Below are 20,205 nucleotides of genomic sequence, written 5' to 3' on the forward strand. Positions count from 1 at the left end.
AAAACACTAGTTGGCGACAATCCAGAACAAACTGACACCTTGAATAGTCCGGAACAAGACATGGGGTTAATTGATTTAGAAGTTAGCCCAGGTAACTTCCATAGTGCACAGTGGTCAGATCCTACTTTATCAGTGGCTAGAAGCACTATTGCAGTAAGCAACGGATCGCCTACTGACCCAGGAAAACCACTTACCTATCCGTATTTTGAAGTTGATAATGACTTAATATATAGAATTGGTAAAAAAGAGGCAACAAAACAGTTGTTGGTGCCACAAAGTTATAGGCGCACAGTGTTAAATCTTGCACATAGCCATGTCTTAGGGGGTCATCTAGGAGTGGACAAAACAAGAGAAAGGATACTCAGAAGATTTTATTGGCCAGGGGTGATTGCAGACATAACAAATTACTGTGCATCCTGTCCTGATTGTCAGCGCACCGCCCCATTTAAAGCATTCCGTAGTCCATTGGTGCCCTTGCCCATCATTGAAACCCCATTTGAACGTATTGCAATGGATTTTGTTGGCCCGTTGGTGAAATCTGCGAGAGGACACCAATATATATTAGTAATATTGGATTACGCCACCCGATATCCCGAGGCGATACCTATGCGTACAACCTCTGCAAAGTCTATTGCCAAAGAGTTGTGGATGATGTTTAGCAGGGTTGGGATCCCAAAAGAAATTTTGACAGACCAGGGAACACCATTCATGTCTAATGTCACTAAAGAGTTATGCAAGTAAAAAAAAAAAAAAAAAAAAAAAGAGTTATGCAAGCTCCTTAACATAAAGCACCTGAAAACATCTGTGTATCACCCACAAACAGATGGCCTTGTAGAGCGGTTTAACAAAACCTTAAAGGCAATGCTAAGGAGAGTAATTGATAAAGACGGGAAAAATTGGGATTTTCTGTTACCCTATTTAATGTTTGCCATTAGGGAAGTGCCCCAAGCCTCTACGGGTTTTTCACCATTTGAATTATTGTATGGTAGGCATCCCCGGGGGCTACTTGACATAGCTAAGGAAACTTGGGAACAAGAAGGTACTGCATATCGTAGCGTCATTTCCCACATAAGCCAAATGCAGGAACGTATGGAGGCTATTATGCCCATAGTACGAGAGCATATGGAAAAGGCCCAACAGGGCCTTTCCCACATAAGCCAAATGCAGGAACGTATGGAGGCTATTATGCCCATAGTACGAGAGCATATGGAAAAGGCCCAACAGGATCAGAAGAATAGTTATAACAGGAACGCCAGGGTTCGGGTGTTTCAGCCTGGTGATAGAGTCCTAGTCCTGGTCCCCACCGTAGAAAATAAATTCCTAGCAACCTGGCATGGACCATATGAAATTATTGAAAGGGTAGGAGAAGTAAACTACAGGGTGAGACAGCCAGGCAGAAGAAGGCCTGAACAAATATATCACGTAAATCTGCTTAAGCCATGGAAGGACAGGGAAGTCTTAGTTGCAGTGGAAGCCACTACCTTTCCCCTAAAGGATAATGTGGAACCAGAGGTTAACATACCAGTAACCCTGTCAGTACACCAGACACGTGAGGTGAAGGAATTTATTAGATTAAATACAGATGTGTTTTCTCCAAACCCAGGCAGAACAAATGTTATAAAACATGATATTATAACAGAACCAGGTAAAAGGATCTACCTCAAACCTTATTATTTGACTTATTTAGTGAAACCTCAGCAGGCAAAAATAGAAGCCATACGCAATTGGCCGCAACCAGCCACTAAGAAACAGGTGAGAACATTCCTAGGTTTAATTGGATACTACAGGAGGTTCATCTCTGAATTTGCTACAATTGCAAGTCCGTTAATAGACCTTACAAAAGCAAAAGCCCCGGTGTTGGTAAAATGGTCCCCAGAAACTGAGAAAGCATTCAAAAAGTTGAAGGAAATCATCTGTACCCAACCAGTGTTAGTAACCCCTGACTTCTCCAAAGAATTCATTTTGCAGACAGATGCATCTGATGTTGGACTGGGTGCAGTCCTTTCTCAGGAAAGCAGAGGGGAAGAGCACCCAATCTTGTACATAAGCAGGAAGCTTAACCCACTCGAAAGGAATTACTCTATTGTAGAGAAAGAATGCCTTGCTATAAAGTGGGCGGTAGACCACCTTAAATATTACCTGCTAGGGAGAAAGTTTAGACTGGTAACTGACCATGCACCACTTACATGGATGTGCCAGAACAAAGAGAAAAACAGTAGAGTAACGCGCTGGTTTCTGAGTTTGCAACCTTATCACTTTTCAGTAGAACACAGGGCTGGATGCAAACAGGGAAATGCTGATGGGCTCTCAAGAATGCACTCGCTGATGTCTATGGTCGCTCACCCCATCAGGTCTGAGCTGGGGGGGAGGATGTGTGACAGAAAGCAGGGGATGATAATGGAGGGAGTGTATATATCCCCTTATATTTTGCAGGGTGGTTACCCACAATAGTTTTACTAGCCCCAGGGAGACGCACTGTTAATATTGGAATTATTAACGTCTGTTGTTGTTATTTGTGTGTTTTGGGTCCCTGGGGTGGAGCATTTGGAGAGTAGGGCGGGCCAGTGCTCCACTCCACAGTTTATGAGCAGCCGAAGACCAGCAGGTGGGAATCCAGTCCGGAGATTATCGGATAGTCTCCTAGTACTCACCTGGTTCCACTAATTAATGGGAGAGGCAGTTAAGTAGCCTCCTGGTCTCAGTGCAAGAGAGATCATTTGGCTCCCTGAGAGAGAGCTGCCAAAAACACTGACTGCTGCAATTATTGCATATATTGTGTTATTTTGTTTTGTTGGAACGGATAAGCCGTCCAACTGCAGTTAGGTTGGAGTAACTTGTATTAGTTAGTGCTCACAAGAGCGAGGCTTTTTGTTTTGATTTATTTATTTTCTGTTATGCCTGTGACGAAAAATAAAAACAGGCCCAGCCTTTTATTTTACCCTCCTCGTGTCTGAGCTGTCTCTGCAGCCTGGAAGACTGTGTGTAAGTAAAGATTCCCAGACAGAGTACCAAAGTGAAGGGGTATTCTGTCACAATATATACATACACATACGTTTACATGCATAGTTGTTTTCTATCTACTGTTGTAACAGTTCCGTATTAAAGTTCTGCTTGATCAAATTGCTGTGTGTTGTGCTGTCATTTAGTATCCTCATATCCTCATGCGATCGATAACCATCGATAACCAGCCGAGAGCATAGGGACCCAAAAGGAAAGATACAATACTTTGAAGGTGTATGTTCAAGGTTTTAGAGAGAATAAAATCTGGAGAGACATAAGGAAGGCTTGGTACTGGTTAAGATCACCAGAAAGCTTTTCTGCAATTTAACATGGGATTTAGTTTTCATAACCTCTTTTAGCGCAGGGAATTATGGTGTGCTGACTACAGGCTTAGCACTGGGCTGGCTAAGATGAGAGCAGCCTTCGATGGTGATGCAGCTACTGGATGATCCTGCTGTGTCGGTATGGGATCAGTAATGCCAATCGATCAGACGAAAGAACAGGCTGTTTCCAGTCCAATGGATCCCTCCCCAGTGGGTGGGTCTTGCGGATCCTAAAAACGGTCTGTTTTTAAATCCCTGTGTAGGTCCTTCTACCAGCCGTGAGAGTCACATTCCTGTGGGAGACCTTGAGAACAGCCCTGGCGACAGAGGTGAAAAGTCAAGCAGTGAGATCTCAACATCACGTCCAGAACAAGCGTTAACTGCAGCGGTTGTAGATGTCTGTCCAATCTCTAATCTCCATTAACCCTGCGCATACGATTGCTCCGATGGAAGTGGATGTGGAGTATCCAGCTGGCAGTGGCGTCGGCAGGGTGCCCCCCCAATTGAAACAACGTCTTTTTTCTTTTTTGTAATAGACACGGAGGAGAGAGAAAGAGAGGTGCTGAATGGTCGCTGAGGAATACGTTTTCAGCGTTTTCTTCTTCGTGAGGCCTGTGCCTTTGTCAGGGTCCACGGCGAGAGAATCCTCGCCGCAGCAACTCACCTGAGTACCCGCCGATAGCGGGTACTGTCTCCCACGCCGCATCCTTCATCTTCCCGGAACCAGCTCCTTCAGACTGTGTTAGGCGTGTGCGCGCCCTCTCCTGCCTCTTCTAGTTTCCAGCACGACGTAGCTTGGGGAATGCACGTCAACGGCACCACGCAAGGAGGAGGGGCGACATCTAGTGGAGGATTTAAAAACTGGCACCGAGTTTCATTCAGTGCTCAGTTATTTTCCCTGACAGAGCTATTTAGTTTGCGCTCCTGATTTTGTGATTTCTGGTTTGACCCTTGGCTTTGTACTTAGTTTGTCCTGATCTCTCCAACCCTGAATTTGGCTCGCCTTTCGGACTTTGCTGCTCTCTCCCGCCCTGACCTTTGGACCGTCTTTGATTTGCCTTATCATCTAAACCTTCCCTCATCTCCTGGAAGGTAGCCTGCGTACTGGGTTCCTCTCCTCGCTCCTACCAGCCTGACAGCCTTGGTCGCGGTGCCGGTGTTTCAAGCTGATGTTTCAGTTGATCAATACCTGGAGTGCTGTTTCCATGTGTTGTTTATTTGATCTATACCTTCAGTGCTGAGTTTACATGTGATTTCCAGTTGATCTATACCTGCAATGCTGGGTTTGTGTGTTCTGTTGCTTTATACCTGCAATGCTATGTTTCCATACATTATTTATGTATACCTGCAAATACAAGATTTTTTTGTCTTATTCAGTTGCATGTGCTGTTTCCATGTGTTGTTTATTTGATCTATACCTGAACTACAGGGTGTAAGTAAAAGAGCGGTATGGTTAAGTGAATGAGGGGACAAACGAAGTCACAGTTCCAAAATAGGGGTCAAAGACAAATAGAGGAATCTAAGAAAGGGTAGCCAAAGGTCAAATACCAGAAAGTCAAGCAGGGATCAAAAAATCTTCAGGTAGTAGGTGATAGGGTATCCACAAGGAACACAGCTCAACTAGCAAGCAATCACTGTAGGGATTACAGGGTCTTTATAGTGTCTCTGATTGGAGTTCCCCTCCCCTGCACACCTGGTCTCCTCCTTTGCACACCTGGTCTCCTCTCCTTGGTATGGTAATGGTATGGGAGAGGTAGGCAGGCTCCTTCCCCTCTCCTCCTGATTGGCATCTCCCTCCTGTCCCTCTCCTGCCTCTGGAGCATAGCCACGCCCCCCGCCACGAGGAAAGCGCACGCTTTAGCCAAGTGCGGTACGCGGCTAAATCAAGGCCCGGGGATATGGCCTACCCCGCGGATGGGCGATCGCGCCACAGGACTGTGTCCCCTGTGACGACGACTCCCGCCGCGAGGTAGTTGCAAGACCCCAGTCCTGACAATTAACATATATTGGCAGCAAGGGCTGGCTTTGGGGTGTGCGGCCTGTGAGCTGTGCCGGTAATTTAGGGGTTTTTATCTATACCTTTATTGCCGAGTTCTGCAGTGCTGTTTCCATGTGTTTTTGCTCTATACCATCAGTGCTGAGTTTACATGTGATTTCCAGTTGACCTCAAGATTGTAAGCTTGCGAGCAGTGCTCTCACCACCTAATGTATCGGTTTGTCTTAGTCTGTCAAATTCTCGTCTTGTCATACCTGTTGAATATATGTATTGTATTAAGCGCTGCGTAGATTGTTGGCGCTATATAAATAAAAGATAATAATAATAATGATAATAATAATCGATACCTGCAATGCTGGGCTTGTATGTTCTGTTGATCTATACCTGCAATGCTATGTTTCCCTACATTATTATTGTATACCTGCAAATACAGGATTTGTTTGTCTGATCCTACGCCTTCTCTGCTGAGGTCACATGTGTGAATTTCAATTGATCTATACATGCAAAGCTGGGTTTGTGTGTTAATGTGTTGATCTATCCCTGCTATGCGATGTTTCCATACATTATTTATGTATATAGTTATGTAGGTTTGTATGTCTTATTCAGTTGATCTGTACATGCAAGTGCTGTTTTATCTGTTGTTTGTTTGATCTATACCTATTTTGTGGTGCAAGAGCGGAGGGAGTGATTGAATACTAGGGCGGGTGGAGTGGGGCCCAAAGAAAATGCTGGTGTAGGGTCCAATTTTTTTCAATATAATCGTACTTCAAGGCTTGTCACAAAGCCTTTCGACAATTTATTTGGGGGGACCGTAACCCCAGACTTTCCTTTACTCATCTGGTTAGACCTAAGCACAGGGGGGGTATGGGGGTCCCAAATATAGAATGGTACTGGCTGGCATCACATCTCCGCCGTGTGGTGGAGTGGTCCCTGGAGGCCCCAAAGCTATGGGTATCCCTAGAAAATTCGTTTTTTGTGCACCATATTTCTGCAGCTCCGTGGTTACCGGACCGCTTTAGACAACTGACTGTACATAACCACCCGACGATCTCTGCCTCACTACGAGTCTTGAAGAGGCTCGCCACTCGGAGACTCCTAACGACCTCCCCCAACCCTCTGTTTCCCCTTACACATAACACTATGCTCCCTACTGACATACACAGGGTGTAACGGCCGAAGATAGTCAGGGTCAGTAGCCGAGGATCCACAGTGCAGAACCCGTGCACGAACCAGAGGCAGGCGAAATGGTACTGGAGAAGTTCGGATAAACGTGAGACAAAGCCGAGGTCAAGGATTGGAGAAGTCAGGATAGCCGAGAGACGAAGCCGAAGTCAAGGGTTGAAGAAGTCAGGATAACCGTGGTACAAAGCCGGAGTCAGAACTGGAGCAAACACAAAACCGCAACTGAGCCCAGAGAAACAAAGCATGAAATTCTTTGACAGGCAGTGAGTGGACAGCTAAGGAGCCCTCAAATAGCCCCAGGCAGATAACCCCGCCTACAAACTATAGCATAAATAAACAGAGAAAATGTCCGGCTATCTTAGTTGTGGCGTGCGCATGCGTGAGGGTCTCGTCCGGCAGTGTCTACGGGAGGCTGCTATGGCTGTAGCAGCTGCAGGTAAGTTGTTAGCTGTTACACCATCCCCCGCCACAAGGGCGCGCTCCGAGCGCCCAGGACCAGGCTTGGAAGGCCAGCGCAAATGAAAGTCACGAATCCTGGCCGGGGCATGGATATTGGAGACAGGCTCCCAGGATCTCTCCTATGGACCATAACCTTTCCAATCAATGAGATATTGTAACTGACCCCTCCGAATGCGAGAATCAATGATCCGACGAACCGCATACTCCTCCTGGCTCTGAATCGCCATGGCCTTGGGAATACTAAACGGATCTGAAAATCTATTGGTAACTGCCGGCTTAAGCTGGGAAACATGAAAAGAATCCGATATCTTCATGGACACAGGTAGGTCCAGTTTGTACGATACTGTATTGATCCTAGAGCGAACCGTGTAGGGACCTATCTATTTGGGACCTAGAGTTCTGGAATTCTGGCGTAAATGTAAATTCTTGGTAGAAAGCCATGCTTTATCACCAGGCTGGAGACATGGAGCAGGAGAGCGATGCAGATTAGCCGCCTTCTGTTGTTTCTGTTTGGCAGCCGCGAGAAGTCGTCGAGTAGTCTGCCATCTAGTGACAATGTCTCGTGCAAAAGCGTCTGCTTCAGGTAAATCAGACGGTGTCTGAGCAGAGGGCCACATGGAAGGGTTAAATCCATATGAGACAAAGAACGGAGAATTCTGTAGGGATTCATGAAATGAATTGTTATATGAGAATTCGGCCAAATGAAGCAACTGGGACCAATTGGAGTGATCTTCGGAGACATAGGAACGAAGGTAGTGTTTGAGCACCTGGTTGGTTCTTTCGGTTTGACCATTGGATTGAGGATGATACGCAGAGGAGAGGTGCGTAGCTATGCCGAGATGCGTGCATAAGCTCCTCCAGAAACGAGATATAAATTGAGGACCACGGTCAGAGATAATTCTTTGCGGCACGCCGTGGAGTCGAACAATATCCCGCAGAAAAACGTTGGAGAGTTCCCTGGCGGAGGGCAACTTGGGCAACGCGGTAAAGTGAGCCATTTTGGAAAAGAAATCGACTACCACTAAAATCGCGGTATTACCCTGGGATTTAGGTAAGTCTGTAATAAAGTCCATAGCTATGTCGCTCCACGGTCTGTCAGGAATAGGCAGGAGGCACAACAACCCAGACTTCTTGGAACGTGGAACTTTGTGGCGAGCACATACGGAGCAAGCCCGGATGAAGTCTGTCACGGAGCTGGCTAGTCCGACCGACTACCTCCGCTGTCTTGTGCTCCCTTAGCCTGGGACAACACACTTTCTTCGGTTCCCCAGTCACTAGCCGAGACTCAGTGTAGGGTAAAACCAAACCAAGACTGATTTATTTCTCACACACAGGACTGGATATATCCAGCAAAACACACATTAACATAAAACAAGATATGGGGACACAAACCGCCCCCTTAATCTGCCTCCCAGAGACAACAGGGGCAGTAACGGTATAAACAATACAATAGGAGGGGGAGACTGATTTATATAACATTAAACTGAAACAATGGTGGTCACTCCCTGGTGGCAGATCCTGGCTGTCTGCTGGAGATAATCCCCTCAACCAGTGATGAGATGATACTGCTGGGGGTAGCCACAGAAGTCTTTACAAACCCAGGGCCCATAGTCAATAGGGAGGAGGCTGGCAGTCAGGCTTCTCCAGTGGCCCCAGTGATGGAGGCTTCCGTCACAAAGTCTTTGATGTCTTGGCGCATGTTGGGCCACCAATAAGTCCGTCGCAGAAGGAACAGGGTGTTGCGAATTCCACGATGACCTGCCACAGGAGAAGCATGGAACCGGACGAGCAATGGTTTAATAAATCGAGGCTGGGCGAACAGACGTTGGCTAGGAACTTGGAGAGAAATGGGTCGCGGATATTGAGAGCTGGCAATCAGTTGCGTAAGATCGGTGCTGATGGTGACAATAACGAGATTCCCGGGGATGATGGGATCATAGGTGGTCTCTGCATCTGAGTCCTCAAATTGTCGAGAAAGGGCATCGGCCTTTATATTTTTTGACCCAGGACGGTACGTGATACGGAAGTTAAATCGAGTGAAGAATAACGCCCACCGAGCTTGTCTAGGATTAAGGTGTTTGGCGTTCTCGAGATAAGTGAGGTTCTTATGATCGGTGTAGACCAGGATCGGAGTTTCGGAGCCTTCCAAGAGGTGACGCCGTTCTTCGAATGCCAATTTGATGGCTAACAGTTCCCTGTTGCCGATGTCTTAATTGCGTTCTGCAGGAGTGAAACGTCTGGAGAAAAAGGCGCAGGGGTGGATCTTATTGGAAGATGGGTGTCTCTGAGAAAGCACAGCCCCAACACCTAGTTCAGAAGCGTCCACTTCTAAGATAAATGGTTTAGTAGGATCCGGACGTTTCAGGATAGGAGCAGACGCAAATGCGGCTTTGAGACGGTGGAAAGCTGCGAGAGCTTCTGGAGACCATTTCCGGGAATTAGAGCCTTTCTTAGTAAGGGCGGTGATGGGCGCAATGATTTGGGAGAAGTTCCTGATAAATCGCCGGTAGTAGTTGGCGAACCCAATGAATCTCTGGATCCCTTTAAGGTCAGCAGGAAGAGGCCATTGAGTAACTGCGGCCAGCTTATTGGGGTCAGGGCATCCTTCAGGTGGTCATTAAGCCCTCTCCGAAACACCGCCCTCAGCGCCTCATTGTTCCACTTAGTCTCATAGGCTAAGGTACGGAATTCAACCGCATACTGAGCTACAGTTCTTTTGCCTTGCTGTAAGTCCATAATTGTTACCTCAGCCTTATCGCAACGACCCGGAGCGTCAAAAACAGCCCGAAAGGCAGAAATAAAGTAGTCGGCATTGTCCAATAAGGGAGAATTCTGTTCCAACAACGGTGAGGCCCAACCCAGAGCCTCCCCTCGTAATAGATTAATGATGAAGGCCACCTTGGTGGCATGAGAGGAGAAGGTCTGTGGCTGGGTTCTGAAGTGCAGCTGGCACTGATTGAGGAATCCTCTGCATTCCAGGGGATTACCAGAAAATTTATCTGGCATAGGCATCTTTGGAGGGTTCACTAGAGGACTGGATGCTGCAGGCGCCTCTGCAGAGGTGCCAGGAACCGGCGCGGGAGCTGACGGAGAAGTTAATGCCCGCAGAAGATCGGTCATGGTATCCAACTTCTGTTCCAGGGTTAACAGGTGCGAGGCGTGGGAGGCCAAGATCTGGTCGTGTCTTTCCTGTCGGGATGATAAACGGCTGAGGTCCGCGGGATCCATGTGGGCCTGTCAAACTGTAACGGCCGAAGATAGTCAGGGTCAGTAGCCGAGGATCCACAGTGCAGAACCCGTGCACGAACCAGAGGCAGGCGAAATGGTACTGGAGAAGTTCGGATAAACGTGAGACAAAGCCGAGGTCAAGGATTGGAGAAGTCAGGATAGCCGAGAGACGAAGCCAAAGTCAAGGGTTGAAGAAGTCAGGATAACCGTGGTACAAAGCCGGAGTCAGAACTGGAGTAAACACAAAACCGCAACTGAGCCCAGAGAAACAAAGCATGAAATTCTTTGACAGGCAGTGAGTGGACAGCTAAGGAGCCCTCAAATAGCCCCAGGCAGATAACCCCGCCTACAAACTATAGCATAAATAAACAGAGAAAATGTCCGGCTATCTTAGTTGTGGCGTGCGCATGCGTGAGGGTCTCGTCCGGCAGTGTCTACGGGAGGCTGCTATGGCTGTAGCAGCTGCAGGTAAGTTGTTAGTTGTTACACAGGGGGCTTGCTGGGCTGACCTTATTCAGGGGACTACATTCAAGCCGCTCACAGGCTTAACCCAACCAACCCAACCCACCAGCCTCCCCACCTTTCCAGACGGTTTTCTTATACCACCAGATTAAGCACTATGTTGCGTCCCTCTTGCCTGATACCCAGCTTACGAGGGACTTGACGAACTTTGAGCAACTATGTGTTCTTACTAAGGAGCCGTCCCACTTGCTCTCCCACATTTATGATTTATTGGTTCATGACTCCTGTGCCACAAAGCCATTCTTTCTCAGCCTTTGGGAAAGAGATTTGTCTCTCCAGTTCTCGGATGAGGACTGGTACAAGGTACAATTACTCACACACAAGGGTTTGATTTCTAGCAAGCTCCAGGAGTGCTCCTATAAGCTACTGTCCCGTTGGTACAAGGTTCCCCTGGAGCTCCATCACTATCTACCCAGCGTTTCCCCCTTGTGCTGGAGGTGCGGGGCCGAAGCGGGCTCCTTCTTACATCTCTGGTGGGAATGCCGGCTCATCCGTCCTTTTTGGGAGACGGTGGTCAGGGTGATAGTCGAGGTGGCAGACCCCGACTTCGTAGCTACACCGGGTGCCTTGTTGCTGCACCATACTCATGCCACCTATGGGTCCTATAAGAAATCTTTAACCATCCACTTAATTCAAGTGGCCAAATCTGTTATCCCAAGGTATTGGAAATCTTCCAGCCCCCCTAATTGATGTCTGGCTGTCTAGAGTAAATTTCATATATCACATGGAGGATTTGGTGGCCTCATCCCGGAGAAAGGAATATAAAAATGGTCTCAAGTGGCTTCCGTGGATGCAGTTTATAACTTCACCGCGTTTACTAGACCTGGGTTTCTCTCGTTCCTCCTAGTCGTTGCGTACCCTGATCCCCTGACTCTCTCCTCGGCCCCTGTCGCGCTCGCTCTCCGGCCTGCCCTCCGGATGCCTCGCGCTTGATTTGTCTTCATTGTGCTGCTACTTCTGTACAGTACCTTTTGTTCAGCAGTGTGTTTCTTTTATTGGTTTTGTTTTTGTTTCCTTGTTCATGTACTGTGTATGTACAATTGTATTTTATTCTCCGTATGAGTCACTCCTCCCAGTACACTATGTAGCCCTGATTCCAATGAAGCCTCTGCGACTCTTGTATGCTATTAACCTGCATTCCACTTGTGTAGACGCTACAGCTCGCCTTATGTCTTATCACGGCGGTTGGCTTTGTTTAATTTTACATGCTATGTATCCATTATGCATATTGTTTGATTTTCTCAAAATGTTCATTGTTAGAATATTCTTTGTCTTGAATATCTAAGCTTCTCCAGTGATCAAACAGCAATCAAGACCACAGCTTCTATGTCTTATTAATAAGGTTTATTCGATAACAAATTATCAATTCATACAATACCAATGCTGGAACAAATGTTGATAAAAGGTACTGTAGGCTAAGTATCTTGGTGAGATGAAGGTGAGAGCGTGGAAAGAGGGTGGAAAGAGCGTGGAAAGAGAACTTGTCTTTGTAGTCATGCCAATTTATACCCCTTTACATTTGGTTAGGGTATACGTAAAGGAATCCTATTGGAACAGTCATATGATACACCGGCATTCCACAGAAGACCCTCTAAGCTACGTCACTTAATTGATACCATATGTTCCTAGCACTCAAGTTGCATTCAGGCCTAAAATGTGCAGAACAAAATAAAAGTATAAAAAATGATTTCTTACACTTCCCCCTGTTTATGGTTATGTACCATAAATAAATGTTTGCTGTCCATTCATACAACATTCGTATCACATTCAGTGAGTGCAGGAAGATATGTAAACAATAATATTATAAAAAAGAATCTGTGGAAGACTGATGCATCCTACGTATTAAAGTTTTCCTTAATATCATCTCTCCTTGCTTTATCTTTTCTCGAATAGTTAAATATGATTTTCTTATTCTACATAATAAACATATTTGAAAAATAATACATATAAAAGACGCAAACAATAATAAATGGATGTAACAAAACATTGGTGATCTAGTCAAGTGGCCTGTTGCACCACTGAATCAGCACACCATCCATGCCCATCTTTTCCTGATATTCTAATGCATATTAATGTAATGTGATGGGACTGGGAGTAAAAAAAAATACATAAAAAAACAGCTAATCTTTGTAACAAAATAAAATTTAAATATGGAAAATTTGGACCCTAGGCATTTCCTTGGGCCCCTGCCTGTAATCATCCCCAGAGTCCCTTTGTCCCTCATTCACTAAGCCACACCTCTGTTTTACTTACTCCCTGTAGTTCAGGTATAGATCAAATAAACAACACATGTAAACAGCACCTGCATGTATAGATCAACTGAATAAGAAATACAAACCCTGTATTTGCAGGTATACATAAATAATGTATGGAAACATAGCATAGTAGATACAGATCAACAGAATAAACACACAAACCCAGCTTTGAAGGTACAGCTTTGTCCCCAAACAGCCCAGCATGAGACAATTTTGTCCCCAAACAGCCCACCCTGACACCAGTACAAGCTCTGCAACACCGACACCCAAACACACACACACCAGGACAGGCTCTGCCACACTGACACCCAAACAGACACGCCAGGACAGGCTCTGCCACACAGATACCAGGAAAGGCTCTGCCACACTAACACCCAGACACACACACCAGGACAGGCTCTGCCACATCAACATCCAAACACACACCCCAGGACAGGCTCTGCCACACTAACACCCATACACACACACCAGGACAGGCCCTGCCACACAGACAGCCAAACACACAGACACCAGGACAGGCTCTGCCACATCAACACCCAAACACACACCAGGACAGGCTCTGCCACACAGACACCCAAACACACACACACACACCAGGACAGGCTCTGCCACACAGACACCCAAACACACACACACACACACACCAGGACAGGCTCTGCCACACAGACAGCCAGACACACAGACACCAGGACAGGCTCTGCCATACCGATATCCAAACACACACACAAAACAGGACAAACTCTGCCACACCTACACTCAAACACACACACACCAGGACAGGCTCTGCGACACTGACACCCACATCCAAAATGCTTTCCACAATGGTTTGCTGTTTGTTTGTTTTTCCCCCTTGTGTATTGATGCCCCAGCCAGCCTCCCCCTTTCGTTTTAATGTATTTCCCCCCACACCCTTGTGTATTGCCCCATGTGGATTTGTGCCCCCAGCCAGCCCCCTTTGTACATTATGCCCCAACACCCTTGTGCATTGATTTATGTGATGTCCCCAGCCAGCCCCCCCTTGTGTATTGATGCCCCCCTTTGTATATTGAACCCAGCCACCCACCCCCACCTTTGTGTATTGATTTATATGGTGCCCCAACCACCCTGTTGTGTACTTACACCCCCATTTTGCATTTAAATGTTGTCCCAATGCAGCCCCCACCTTTGAATATGGCTTCCCTTCTGCCTATTACCCCAACTATTTTTTTTTTTTAATACTTACATTTTTTGCTGCCATCCTTCACGGCTGCTGTCCTCCAACGTGCTCTTCTAGCTGTCACGAGGAGCTGTTCCGTGTGATTCCGCCCCCTTGAGTGGCCCACCACATTTAATGATTTTAAAGCGGCCAGCGTGTCTTACCGCCACTTTAAGAGTCACAGCCACATCGGCTGCAATGGCATCTCGGTGTGACGACCACTTCGGCCGGCCCACCGCGGATGCTGCGGGCATTAAAGACGGCCCTGGCGTGGCCGAGTTGGCCACTTAAATGGGCGGCCGCTTAATGTAGATTCAGGGCGGCCTGGGGGCAATTGCCCCCCGGCCCAGCCTGCCCCTGCATACACCTGTGTGTGTAATCTCATGCGCTGCATAGTGTGTCCCTGAATGGCAGAAATAAAATGTGGTCACCCTACTCTGCCCCTTGTGCTATTTTGTGTATCTTTAAAGCCAGCCAATGCAATTTACTCCTACAAACCATATATTTTTGAAGATGAGACACACCAGGGTATTTCAAATGGCAGTATTTTAACCCTTTCCATGCACTAATTTTACACACACACACATTGTTCTTCAGGCGTGAATTTACAGTTCCTGGTATATGTTACTATCAAACACCCCAAAACCACCCATGCATGGGTTTGTCTGGTGTCAGTAAAAGACCACATTTGGGAAGTGCTTATGTTTTTCCCATTTTGGTCAGTCTGTGCCTATGACCTCCCCCAGGTTAGCTCCCACTTTATGAATTTTTTTTTTTTTTATATATATATATATCAATCTTTATTAGAAATATTTTCCATAAAAAAAGTAGATTTAGACAAATAACAAAGACATTCGATCGATTCACAATGTTGAGGCATAATGGGTAAATAGAATAATTCATATACTGATAAGTAATCCCAACGATAAGCGATTTCCAAGTTGTACATTTTAATTATCAACAATCATACCAGGCATACGTGGAGGAGATTCACAGGCGATGGGGGAGTGTTACCACAAGTTCAATAGAAGAAAGATGGTTATGGAGATAGATTAGATTTTCATTTTTTTGTTTTATATATTTATTTATTTTTTTACAATGCACAGGAATCATGCACCAATAAATGGAAACCACCTATGCCAAATCATCTTATATTTCTCATCAGCCTTAGATCTTTTAAAAAAGAAACTTTCAGCGGAACATTGTTGGTTAATCTGAGTTTTAATCTCAGACCATGTAGGGAGAGTCGTATTCCTCCAGTTCCTAGCTAAACAAATTTTTACTGCTAATAAAATATTTATCCAAAGAGTTAAATCATTTCTATTCATATCTGGAAGATCTAAATGAAGAATAAAGGCCTGTGGAGAGAGTATTGAATTAAATCCAAATAACGTAAAAAAAAGATTAGTTAATTGATTTTTAATCTGATCTAGACCTGAACATTCCCACCAAATATGTTTGTGTGTACCAGATTCAGTATGGCATCGCCAACAGGAAACACTTTTAGATGGTTGAAATTTAACTAAGCGGACTGGAACCATGTACCATCTGTACATGAGTTTATAAAAGTGTTCCTGAAGGTTCAGACAATGGGACGCCTTTCGGGTAACTTGCCAAGCTTTGTTCCAGTTAGGTAAGGAGATAGATAAATCGAAGTCCGTCTCCCATAGTTTTTGTGCCTTACTCTTCTCATAATTTTTATTAACCTTAAAGATTTTCAAGATTTTAGATATTAGGTTCTTAGGGGTAGTAGGCGTAACAAATTTGAGCCAGGGGGTAGATTCAACTGGCAAATACGTAGAAAGAAAATGTTTGAGTCTAATATACTTAAAGATATCTTTAGCTGGTATATCATAAGCTCCAATCAGGGAAGGAAGCCAATTGAGATCCAATAAAGAGATCGCCTATCTTTTCTACACCCAATTGTCTCCAGCTTTCCAGCGAAAGATCGGGGATAAAAAAGGAGAGGACAGTGATCGGGCAACCCTTAGTAAATGTAGTCCCATCTTCCAAACGTTTCTTAATTTTAAAAAAGGTGGATAAAACATCATTAATAATAAGACTGGGGATTTTTTTCCTTTTAAGTTGAGTTTGAGGCATCCAAAAAAATAGGAAAGGATCGGAGTTTTTACACACATAATTCTCTATATCATACCAGCCTGGAACATTTTTCTCCTTTGTCAGGTTCCAGGCTAACATGAAAGATATTTGTGAGGCTTCATATAACTCGTTTAGATCCGGGTAGCCAAGACCACCTAAATCCGTACTCCTTTTAAGGAGATCTGTTGGAAGTCTAGTCAGTTTAGCTGCCCATACAACCATTCTGTTATAATCTGCTTGGAGACTTGATAGGGAATTAATCTAAAGAGATATAGAATTTTGGGTACAATGTAGGCCTTAAGAATGTTTATGCGGCCCATCCATGAAGTCTCTAATTTAGCCCAATTTAAGAGCTGATGTTTAACATCAAAAAGAAGTTTTTTATGATTGAGGGTAGATATTTCTTCAAGAACTGCACCAATTTCTAATTCCCAGATAATCGAACTGCATTAGTCCGGAGTCAAATTGAACCCATGTTTGAATTTGATCTTTCTGAGAGTCAGATAAGTAAAATGAAATTAATTCGGTTTTAGAGAGATTCAACTTATAATTAGAATAGTTTCCAAAATTCAATACTCCCTCTAGCAAGGCCGGAATAGAAATCGATGGTGAGGAGAGTGATAAGAGAACATCATCGGCATACAAAGTGATCCGATAATCAAAATCGCTGATTTTTATGCCTACAAGATTCCTAGAGCTTCTAATATACGCCGCAAGAGATTCAATTGAAAGGGCGTAGAGCATAGGAGCCAATGGGCATCCTTGTCGAGTACCGTTCCGAATAGGAAAGTAATCTGAATCTAATGCAAGGCCTTTAATTTTGGCCGTGGGAACTGTATAAAGAGCCATAGTTGAATTAAAGAAGAGTCCACATATACCAAAATGTGCAAAACAAAGTGATGAAGGACAGTCTGAAAAAAGGTATAAATGGAGAAAAAAAAAAAACAAAAAAAAAAACAGTGACCAATATACTTCCCTTTCTTTCTTGTCACTGGTTCCGGATACCCAGCTGCAGCCCGTACAAAACACTCTCCAAGAGTTTTTAAACAGAAAAAAGGACACTAGGGGGCGCTCGTGTATACCGGTTTGGAAAATAGAAAAATGAAAAAGAAAAAAACAAATAATTGCGTGATATTGTGTGCACAGGTGGCGTTATACGTCTAAAAAATGCACTCACACTTTGTATAAATATTCAGGCATCATAAAACATCCAGTCCTCCGAGTAGATATATGATGGGAATATGCAAGGAAACAGAAGACACGTGGAAACCACAATGGTGTAGTATCTAACAATAGTGTGACCCGCAAATATAGAGAGACACTTACACTTACTACGAGGGTGTAACACCCATCAGATGTGTATTCCTTGTGTTCCTCCTCCGTTTTGTGGGATGTTTTTCCGTATTTCCTGAATGTGGATTGGTGCTTTGAGAAGGGATGGAGGTAAGTCCACACTATATTTTAGTATAAAATATATTTATTTTTAGGCTACAAGCCAAAATAATAAAAAGGTATAACAAATATCCACTCAGGGATGTTAAAAAACCATAAATAAAAATCCAGATAAAAGAGCTCTAAAAAATCCTCAAGTCCTCTACGCGTTTCGTCAAGTAGACTTCATCAGGAGTGTTCATTGTTCGCTGTATGTTTCTTTTTAAGTGTTCAGGGCGCCATCGTGATCTGCCGGCGTCTGACGTAAGTCCGTGCGTCGTCACCGACGTTCCGTCTATCCCTCTGACTCTCCGTGCGTATCGTGGAGATGCGTACCATAGAGAAACAATGGTAAGTAGAAAACTTTATTAATACGTATTCGTATGTATTCACGGAACACACAAATGTTCCGGAGATCGGGGGGGGGGTACATCAGGACCACCAAGCACCGCGAATCGGGTTACTAATGTCTCCCTATATCATTACAGGTGTATGGGGATGATGCGGGATACCGGGACGAAAATACAACAGTGGAGAAAGGTATTCTACGTGTTTCTTTATATTTTGTCCGGTACGTGGGAGCTGTATTACAAAAACCAGATATTTTAACTGATATGTTCCTTCTTGTCTTTACATATAGGTACTCAATTGGGTTCAAGGATCTACGTATTGTGTTCCTGCTGCATTGTATATGTTACTAAGGACATAGAAGCGAATATATATATGATACCAAAAAATGTTCCGTTGGGCAAAAAATTATCTCTGTTGTCCTATATATGTGTAACAATGAATATGTTATTAAATAAAAGGAAATAATAGAAGGAAATAATAAAAGAAAAAGAAATAAAAAGTCAATGTTTGTGTTATTGAATGAATGAAAAATAAAAATAAAAATAAAAAAATATATAAGGAAAATATATATAAATAAAAATAAAAATAAATATAAAAATAAAAATAAAAATAATATAAATAAAAAATAATAAATAAATAAAAGAAAATGTAAAAGAAAATGAATAATAAATAAAGGTGGGTGTGGAAAAACATAGGAGTTTCATATTATTTACTCAATTTCGATTGAATGGTAAAGGGTCCATTACATGTATGTCAATATATCTAGTTCCATATTAAGACCTCCCTTCTTAAAGGTTTTTAATTTAAAAATCCATTCAGTTTCTCGTCTTGATAAATTGTCAACCGTACTCCCCCCTCTCCAATTGGGGGGGACCCAATCTATCCCTACGATCTTTAAGGTGTCTAAAGAGAATTTTGGGCACGTATTGCAGTGTCGGGGAACACTATGTTTGGTATCTTTGTTTTTTATATTCCCGAGATGTTCTAGTATTCGCTCTTTCATGGGTCTTATCGTTCTCCCTACATATTGTAGCCCACACCCACATTCCAGTAAATATACTATGTTCTTAGTCACACAATTTATAAAATGTTTAATGGTGTATATATGTCAGGCCCGGCCGGGAGCACCTACCTCGCTGCGGGGGCCGCCGCCTCGGAGCGCGATCCCCACCGGCAGACCTCCTCGCGACGTGGCCGCACGGTCCCCGGACCGTGCGCCACGCAGAGTATCGGGTCCGGCGTCGCGGGAGACATCGGGCAGGAGGTCTAATCCTGCCCGCGGACCTCCCGATCACGGCGCGGCACGGCCTCGTGGCAGGCCGCGCTCCCGGACTCCCGGTCTGCGGGCACGAAGTGCCGAGCACGAGCCGCGCACCCGGAGAGGTGGGGGGCGGGGCTTAACCCCGTTTATGCAACCTCCCTCTCCCACAGCCACCAGAGGGAGGGGGAGGAGATAGACCCAGCTCTGTCTCCCTACACTCAGGTGTAGCAAGGGGGAGGGAGACAGGCACTTTGGGAGGTAGGAGTACAGGTGATAGGGGGTGGGAGCCTAATTACCTGCCCCTATATAAACTCCCCAAACCTCTACACCAGTGCTTCTTTGTTAAGCTTCAAGTGCTTGCTTATCCCGACCTCTAGTACTCGTGTCCTTGGTATCCTGACCTTTTTGGCTTTCGTATTCCGTTTATGCTGTCTGCTGCCTGCCTTGACCTTTGGACCGTGACCTCGACTATTCTCCTGGATTTGCCCCTCTTTGTGCTACGCTCCTGGACTCTGTATAGTGGTGCCTGCGCCACGCTCCGCACCCCTCACCTGACAATATTTGACCAGTTGATGTACCTACGAACTGATTCGTCTTTCTAGGGAGTGATATGCACATTTTACAATGGCCACATTTATGAAAACCATTTGGTTTCCTACCTATAAACATATTGGGATTTTGTGCTGTTATTCGTTTTGGAAGGACGCTTGGGGCCAATACTGTTTTTAATGATCCTGTCTTTTTAAAAATTATTTGTGGTTTCTCTGGTAATGTCGTGCCTAAAATTTCATCGTTTTTTAGTATATGCCAATGTTTATTAATAATTTGCTTAATTTTGTTAGCTTGGGTGTTATATTGTGTAAAGAACGAGAAACTGAAGTCCCTCTCCTTTAGTGTACTGT

Source organism: Sceloporus occidentalis, unplaced genomic scaffold (assembly GCF_023333645.1).
Source record: "Sceloporus occidentalis isolate IW3139 unplaced genomic scaffold, rSceOcc1.0.p SCAF_146, whole genome shotgun sequence".
In the NCBI taxonomy this organism is placed as follows: Eukaryota; Metazoa; Chordata; class Lepidosauria; order Squamata; family Phrynosomatidae; genus Sceloporus; species Sceloporus occidentalis.